Source organism: Cyprinodon tularosa, unplaced genomic scaffold, assembly GCF_016077235.1.
Source record: "Cyprinodon tularosa strain WSP-4 unplaced genomic scaffold, ASM1607723v1 ctg767, whole genome shotgun sequence".
NCBI classification, from domain to species: domain Eukaryota; kingdom Metazoa; phylum Chordata; class Actinopteri; order Cyprinodontiformes; family Cyprinodontidae; genus Cyprinodon; species Cyprinodon tularosa.
Window position 1 is genome coordinate 223,621 of NW_024039526.1, and position 9,665 is coordinate 233,285.

The following is a 9,665-nucleotide window of genomic DNA, read 5'->3' on the forward strand; positions in this document are numbered from 1 at the left end:
AAAACAACCCCACACCATAATCCCCCCTCCACCAAACTTTACACTTGGCACAATGCAGTCAGACAAGTACCGTTCTCCTGGCAACCGCCAAACCCAGACCCGTCCATCAGATTGCCAGATGGAGAAGCGCGATTCGTCACTCCAGAGAACGCGTCTCCACTGCTCTAGAGTCCAGTGGCGGCGTGCTTTACACCACCGCATCCGACGCTTTGCATTGCACTTGGTGATGTATGGCTTGGATGCAGCTGCTCGACCATGGAAACCCATTCCATGAAGCTCTCTGCGCACTGTTCTTGAGCTAATCTGAAGGCCACATGAAGTTTGGAGGTCTGTAGTGATTGACTCTGCAGAAAGTTGGCGACCTCTTCGCACTATGCGCGTCAGCATCCGCTGACCCCGCTCCGTCAGTTTACGTGGCCTACCACTTCGTGGCTGAGTTGCTGTCGTTCCCAAACACTTCCATTTTCTTATAATACAGCTGACAGTTGACTGTGGAATATTTAGGAGCGAGGAAATTTCACGACTGGATTTGTTGCACAGGTGGCATCCTATCACAGTTCCACGCTGGAATTCACTGAGCTCCTGAGAGCGACCCATTCTTTCACAAATGTTTGTAAAAACAGTCTGCATGCCTAGGTGCTTGAATTTATACACCTGTGGCCATGGAAGTGATTGGAACACCTGATTCCAATAATTTGGATGGGTGAGCAAATACTTTTGGCAATATAGTGTATATGAAATATCAAATTACAGAAGGTGAAGGTTATCTGCAACTGCTTTGTCTTGTTTTTTTTTTATAAAGAAAATGAACATCTTGCTAAAATCAATGGAAGTGCATGTGTTCTCCTCACAACTAGAAGATTCTGAATGTCTAACAATCAGTTTTTCCTACCTTCAGTTCAAGTGCTTTTTTATGCAGTTTTATGCAACAGGAAAGAGGTCTGAAGTGCATCAACCAGTCTAGAAATCAAATAAAGTTTTGTTTTTATTTCAGGACGGAAGTTGCTTCAACCTCAAATATGCTGTAAAACTTAAAAGGCCTCCATTGTAACACAGGGATGCAATCATGCAGACTTGGATCTTTTAGTCTGGTAGCTTTTTTTTTCATCAGTAAATTCAACTATCATCGAAATCTGCAGTTGTATCTATTCTAATTAACTTTCACTGGGATTGCAATTTGTTTAATGACCTAAAAAATTTAGGTTCGATTAAAAAAAAGGTAAAAGCAGAGAGATTTATAAAGGGGAAAATGCTTTTTAAAGCACTTTATTCTAGCAGGAGAACAGCTATTTCGTTTAACCAGAGTTGTCAAGCAATGAAGTACAAACACTTTGTTACTGTACTTAAGCACACTTTTTAGGTATATATACTTTACTCCATTACTTATTTTTCTTTCTCCTTCTGACTTCTACTCGTTACATTTTCACACAAGTATCTGTATTGTCTATTCCTTTCATTTTTAAAACAAACGTTACTCGTTACTCTTGGCTTCGGTTTAATGTTTATAAATATTTATTTTCTGTCATGTGCGCCATCCAATGCAGATCATTGGCTCCATCCACATCTAGTGAAAACTAGTGTCATTGGATGAGACATATAACGCAAACACTCATTGGTTCGCCAAAGGAAATCATCAGAAGCAAGCAGGTGTTCTTCAAACTGCAAACGTGAATTGTCTATGCCATGCTACAATGTTGGATTTAGAAAAAGATGCCGAAATGTCTGAAAGGTTGGACACAGGCGGTAGCATATCAGGAGACGGAGACCAACAAGACCTCCCTCATACTTGGCCCCATCTCAAAGAATCTTTCAAAATAGTCGAAAAATTGAGCTTTCAATTCATATAGTGGCATCTGGCTGTTTTTTTTTTAAAGGTTACTTTATATTTTTATACTTTAAGTAGTTTTTGGAGCACATACTTTTTCACTTTTACTTGAGTAAAAAGGTAAAGTTGATACTTCAACTTTTACCAGTGTTTTTAAACTGCAGTATCTATACTTCTACTTAAAAGAGATCACTAAGGACAAATTCTTTTAAGTAACAAATGTGTGTTTAACCTTGCATCAATGCACTTACAGTACCTGAATATCATATCTCTATCTTTGCCTTACCGAAGAAATAAGCCTCTGTGTCATCATCATATTGATATTCTGATTGACTTTAAAACTCAAGTTTAACTTGAATAACAAAGATGTTCTAGTTACAGTTACTAAGGGAACATTTTTAGGTGAGAAAGGTAGAAGTCTGACAATAGAGAAGGTGAAATGGGTTTGGATGGTGCAGAGGAAACCTGACAAAGGAGAGTTTAATCTGTGAGCAGGAAGAGAAGGTTGATGTGGATGAACACATGGAACCAATAAAACACCTGGTGGTTTAGTTTATATTTAAAATTTGAGTAAAGAAAAGAAGCAGATCTTTATGTTTGGAAAAAAAACAAACAATCCCCCACCCACAAATGTGCCTTACGGGAGAAGCATTAAAGGGATGCTGTGTAAGAATGACTGCCATCTAGTGGGAAATGTGTGTATTTCACTCAAACAAACACAAAACCCCAGTTTAGTTTTCGAGCATGTATTGCTGCAAAGGTGTCCTCTATGCGTGAAAAGCATCGAAAACAAAGATGTGAAGTGAAACCTTTACAATCTGGCATTTACTGGGACAAAAAGTCAGAGTTCACTGCGGCTTTGAAAGCCACTAAGATCACTTAAGCCTACAATTCTTTACCAACAGGATTGGTATACGTTTTTGCAATCTACTGTTATGGTTTCTAATTAAACCGAATTGAAAAATTTAGCTTTACGCTGACTTAGACAGTACAGTTCACTTACTTGTGAACTGTAGGAGAAACATGGTAACTTCAGCTTCCCTTTTAAAAATCTTTCTCCTTAATTAGCTCTTTCCACCTTAAGGAAGCTTGTTCCGTGTATATCAGCATTTTCTTTTTAATTTCTCTGGTTTCATTGTCTTTTAAGCTCTTCATCACTTCTCGGGGATGGTGCTGCATACTGTATGCATGACCCTTTGTTGTGTTGCAGTAGTGCAGATTCTTATTTGCTGGGTTAACGTCTCCAACTAATCATCACTGCTGCCTCTCAATCCCACTGAACTACCAGCAAGGGCAAACGCATTATTATCCTGCACACTTATACTATTTTATCCCTTGCCAGCATCCATACTTTCAACATGACAGACTATCATGGCACTTCACAAATTGTATATAAACTTATGTAAAATTCTTTGCTAATGCAAACGTATCTCACTATTAGTGGAGATAATTATACATGAATAATAATACATATGAAAATGCAACCATAGATTTCAGGCTGTAGAAAAGAAAATGTCGCACAATGTCCCCTCAAATGACAGATGTTCCTATGCTCTTTGCATCATGTGTTCAATGTAATTAACTCTGTTTTTTATTCTTTTTTTTTTTTTTTTACGAGAAACAAAAGTGTTTGGTTTGAACTACAGAATTTAAGCTGTTAAAAATCCAGCCCTAGTGGTTTCCAAACACTGACTATATGTATCATGAGACTTAGTTTATAATTCATAGTGGTTTAATGCTTTATTAAATCTCTCAGATTAGTTATAACCCTGCAAATATCAAATGTTTAAGTTGCAAAGATACTTTGGTAAAGAATAGATAAATGGGTGGGGAAAAAAGAAGAAAATCTGTAGATTTGCAGTCTACCAGTCTGCATTTGAGACATCCTTAATTTCCCTCATGCTCCTCTGCTTCTTTAATAATGTACAAGCTTTTCATCACCCCTTTCATTCACACTGTTACCTTTTACAACCAGAGACTATTTTACGCCAATACTATGCCTTTGTTCTTGAAAGCATGCCTTCAAATTTTCAAGTACTATAACTTTAAAGGTTTGCAGAAAAGGAACTACTTACATAGCAGAAACAAAAGGAGCAAACCATTTTAAAACACAGGTCCCTCCCTGAGAATTTTAAACATTATTTCAAGGTTGCAAAGAGGCCTGCTTGGGAAATGAGATGCAGCAGAGACCCTGGCAAATGTAATCATTTGAATATGTTTGATCTTGTCCTGCCAAAGGAGTGATTACAAACGAGACAGCACGACTTCAAGGTGGAACAAGGCAGTACACAGGATCCTTGGCTTGGCTTCCACATCTCCTTCTGCTTGTATTACGCTGCACATATGAATCCACCCACCGCTTTGACAAGATGTGTGGAGGGTCAGTTTTTCTGCTGAATATAACTGTGAACATGAACTGGATCCTGACTATCGATTTGAGAGGAAAAAGGGGAGGATTTCCCTCAGGAGGAAGGAGATATATCTTAGTGATGCCAGTTTAAAAGCATGTTTACATACATTACACATAAGAAGAGTAGTTATGACAGCTGCAGCCAGGGTGTTTGATTTTGTTCTCTGCTGTTTATTCCCACTGTGGGCTCCTGTGGAATCTAACAAAATGGGCTTTTATCTCATATTGCATGAATGTTCCGTACTTTCTGACTGGTTGGCTAAATTTAAATAGGATTTGCAATGAAGATAGAAAAAAATGTGAAAACAACAGCTAATGGATCGATATCCAGATATCTTATCTACTGAATGAGGGACACTGAGAAATTCATTTCAGGTTGTTTTAGGTTGAACGCCAAACTAATGGATTTTACAACACAAAATCATATTTAACCATATTGTTTAATTTAGGTCCAAGTACAAACACTCAAATACTCCGAATATCTGGTAAAACAAGAACCCCTGTTCAACTGTCTCTCTCCTCAGACAACAGGAGGGAGACAGGAAAAAAAAAAGACCTAATAAAAATAATTCAATTTACTTCAGTTTAAGTATATTTCTATTTAGAACAATGCGTAACATTTAATTAGTATTTAATTAGTTATTTTATAACCAATATATTTATGTTTTTTATTTTTTTGCAAAGAAACTGAACTTTGTGCTAACTTGATCGTTACAATAAGAAAGAAGACTTTAGCTACAGATGTGGTCCTAATGAAGGCCTTTCAGTCAAATCTCATTCTCTTGACTTTAAAAAAAAGTTGAAATATCTTAATGACAGCATTAAATCATTATTCTGTCAGTTAAAAAATACTGCTTACTCAAATCAACTCAAACTTTATTTATAAAGCACATTTAAAACAACCAGGATTGACCAAAGTGCTGTATAGATATCACATTTCCAGGAAATAAGATAAAAACTTAAAAGCTAAGATGCATAAACACAATGCAATAAAATAGAATAAAAATACAATAGAATAAAATAAGTTAAAGTTTAAATAAAATGTAAATATATATATATATTTTTTGCCATATGTCCACTTAGACTTGATTAAAAGCCAGGGAGAAGAAGTGTGTTTTTAGGGAGGATTTAACAACCTCCAAAGATCCTGCAGATCGAATGTGCGAGGGCAGGTTGTTCCAGAGCCTTGGTTTTAAATCAATTCTAAAAGCATCCGGGAGCCAGTGCAGCGAAGCTAGGACGGGTGATATGTGGTCACATTTACGTGTGCCAGCAAGGAGACGGGCAGCTGCATTTTGTACCAGCTGCAGGCGGTGCAAACGTGACCAAAAAGAGAAGGAAAAAAAACAGATTTTAGTTTGGTTACCATCGCCTGCGAGTCACTCTTAACATGCTAAATCATGGGTGATATTATGACCCGCAAGTACGACCTTTGAATAAAATATGATGAAAAGAATCAGAACTGATTCATGTTAGATCCGTGGACTTCTGAATGTTTAGTTGTTGAGATATTAATCAATTTATTTTTCATTTTATGTTGACTCAGCAGATTTAAATTGATGTAACTTAGCAGCATCTATATCTTCCTACTATAAGTGCAGACTGTGAGCTCTGTGGCTGGCTGCTGTACCAAAAAAACCCAGCTGTAATAACAACTGGACCATCCGAAAATCTCAAGCATTAAGTGGGAACCACTAGCCTGTAGATTGCCTTTTAACAAGGAGGTTTGACCCCTATTTCCTGTGACACATAGCTTTCAGCAGCCAATACTTACACAGAATAGCTCTTTATAGGTGAATGATTATCAGACAACTTGATCCTGACAAGTCAGTGTAAAACCTTTCCCTGGAGAACTAAATGTCAGAGTGTTGAAGGAAGGAAGTATGAAACAGCTCAGGTCCTAACAGCAGCCAATCATGGCTGCCTGAATGAAAGCTTATAACAATATCTTCCTTTGGTGAAAAGCTGCTATCAGATAGAAATGAGCTTCTGCATCAACCTTTACAGGCCCGTCAGTCCTGCTCCAGGACTAGGCTGGATCAGCAAGAGGTATCTGGCATCAGTTTTTCCTGAATGTGCCAGTCGTTGCCCAATCACAACAGAGACGGCCTGGCACTGCTCTGACTGAAATAGATGTAACACTATTATCCTTCATTAAGCTGCGGAAAAAATTGGCAGGGCTGGAATTTAAATTGTTAAGACTCAACAACAGCAGAAGGAAACTGCATATCTGTTTTTATGATATGTCTGAAGATAAAAAAAGAAAGTGGATTTCCTTTTGTTCTGTCATTTCAAATGGGTTATTTTCACAGTAGGAATAGGACAAAAAAATTGTGTAAAAGGAACAAAATTTCAGCTTTGTGCAGAGTTTCATGTTGTCACATTGTAGAATAGAAAATATGGTCCACGCAGCATGTGCGTTTATAAAAGGTCTGAAAGCTACATTTCAGAGGTGATTATGATGGCCTTTGTTTGGATTTTACAGGTTGGAGACATAAAATGTGACAGATATAAGTCACTGATTGTGTGCTTAGTTTAATAGAAAATTATTAATTAATAATTAATTTTAAACATTTTTAAAGTTATTATCCCAAGTTCTGATTAGTCTATCTATCTATCTATCTATCTATCTATCTATCTATCTATCTATCTATCTATCTATCTATCTATCTATCTATCTATCTATCTATCTATCTATCTATCTATCTATCTATCTATCTATCTATCTATCTATCTATCTATCTATCTATCTATCTATCTATCTATCTATCTATCTATCTATCTATCTATCTATCTATCTATCTATCTATCTATCTATCTATCTATCTATCTATCTATCTATCTATCTATCTATCTATCTATCTATCTATCTATCTATCTATCTATCTATCTATCTATCTATCTATCTATCTATCTATCTATCTATCTATCTATCTATCTATCTATCTATATATATATATATATATATATATATATATATATATATATATATATATATATATATATATATATATATATATATATTAACTTGGCAAAGAACTAGTGTTAAAAGATTCTCAGAGAAGATTATGGAAACCTGTTTTTATCTGACTCTCACAGTGTAGTGCTAAATAACACATCAGAATTGACACCACCAGTAACACTGCTTAAAAAACAAACAAACACAAAAATCTATCTAAATACAGGGATTACATTCTTTAAAATATGCATGTGGTGGTGATTGTTTGCCAAGCCAAACATCCAATTAAAGTTCCTTTAAGCCACTACTAAGGCACTGGGGTCACCTTTCTATACACAGGCAAAAAGAAGGTTCAATATGTCCAAGCTTGATGATGGTTCTGGATGGTTTATTTTCAATTTCAGCCAACAATTAAAGAGTACAAACTTTTCTTTTCTCCTACCTCTCTTGCTCTGGAAAAAAAAAACATTGGCCCCAAACCCAAAAGGCCTGCTGGTTCTTTCCCAGGCCCCTACACTTAAAGGAAGTGGACTGATCCACATCACTTCCTGTCATACCTCAGAACAACAAAACTGTAAATAAACTCTGTAAATAATACAAAAAATATAAATTTAGGAATTAATTAACACAATTCAAATGGATAAATAAAGAATAAATAGCTCCAACAATGCATATTGTTTAATTGCTTACCGGAAATAAGTAGAAGCAATTTTCTACCTGAACACAATCTAATTAAAACAACCACAAGCAGCTAAAGAATAAATACAAAAGGACACTAAAGATGCATGGTAGAAAAAAAAAAAAACATACACAAAAACAAAAACACAGCATAAAACCTTGAAACCCAATCCTCCCTTCAAGTTCAAAGTTTCATGTCAAATTAAAGGCAAATCTCTGTGCCTTCTAGTAGTGTGAGTGTCACTGCTGATACACAGCTAGCAGCTAAAAACGGAGACAAAAATGGCTTATTTCAAGAAGCCATAAATATGATCTTATCTTACTGGTTTTATGGTAATAATCCATGTTGGAATATATATTTCCTCTTGGCTCCTGCCATCCATTGTCCCTGTATCACACAGTCGCCATTTCTGACTGCTCTTGACTTGTTTGGTCTCCTGGATACTGTGTAGAAAACTATGCAGCTACATTCTTTTACTTTGAGACATCTACGGTACTCTTATTTTTCATCCAATACGTTTTGTATGATTAATGGCTGGCCAGAGAAAGACATCATTGCTGCTGAATAGAAATTGAATATTTTGACTGTAAAATCTTCCTCAAATCTAAGTCTAAAATCAACGTATCTAATTAAATTAAATATTGATTTAATAAACACTTTACTGATATTTAGCGTAATTTGGCAAAGGGAATAAATTCTAATAATAATGGCAATGATATCGTAGGTAAATTAACAAATTTAAATAAAAATATATTTATTTAAAGGGTACAACTAAAAAACTAAACTATTACAATTGTTAAAAGATTTAAAAGTACAAACCCAGAAGACTAGAATGGATTGCATATGTCAGTAGTCAGAATTGAAAGAAATCAATGAGTATATTGGCAAACAATTAACTTGCGCACAATTGTAACCAGTCTTTGCAGTTAGGCAGGTTTTGGGGAAAAAATATTGCTCCAGTTTTCCCTATTTACAAAGCTGTAGACAAGCATAACTTTTCTAATTACAGGTCAGAAAAATGTTTAATAACAGACTATATTTTTTTTACTCTAAAACATAATATTCTCTGTTGATTGCAATATGGGTTCAGTCCTTATAGGACCACTGCTCTGGCAGTGGAAAAACAATACACTGCAGGGGTGTTCTTAGACCTAACTAAAGTTGTTGATAGTTTAAATCATGAATTATTGCTTAAAAATTGTATTGATATAGAATTAGGGGTGTGGATCTTTCTTTGACCAAGAGTTATTTAGAGAATAGATACATTAAGAATTGTTTCTTACAATTACCACTGGTTTCCTACATGGGTCAGTGTTGGGTCCTTTATTATTCATTCTTTATATTAATGATATATGAATAGTCACAAAAATATTATATTTTATATTATTTGCACAGGATGCTAATGTCCTTAGTTCTTGAAAAGACTTAAAAATAATGAAATATATAAAACTAACTATTAATATGCATATAAAACTAAAAAATAAATGACAAAGATATCGAAAGAGTAAGTGATGGGTATCAATAAAAATAAAGTTAAGTTGGAAAGCACATACCGAGTATATCTAATCAAAGTTGTCTAAAACATTGGCAGTATTATATTCAGTTAAATGTAAATAAAGTAGATATTAGATAGCACACACTTTTTCTTCATTTAAAAACATTAAGATGTAAAGATTTGGTTGACTTTAAACTACTCATTTCAAGTACAAACTAAAGAATAATTTGCCGCCATTTAGAATCAGTTTCTGATGAGGGACAGTGCTTATGATCTTAGAGGGTATAGAAAGTTCAG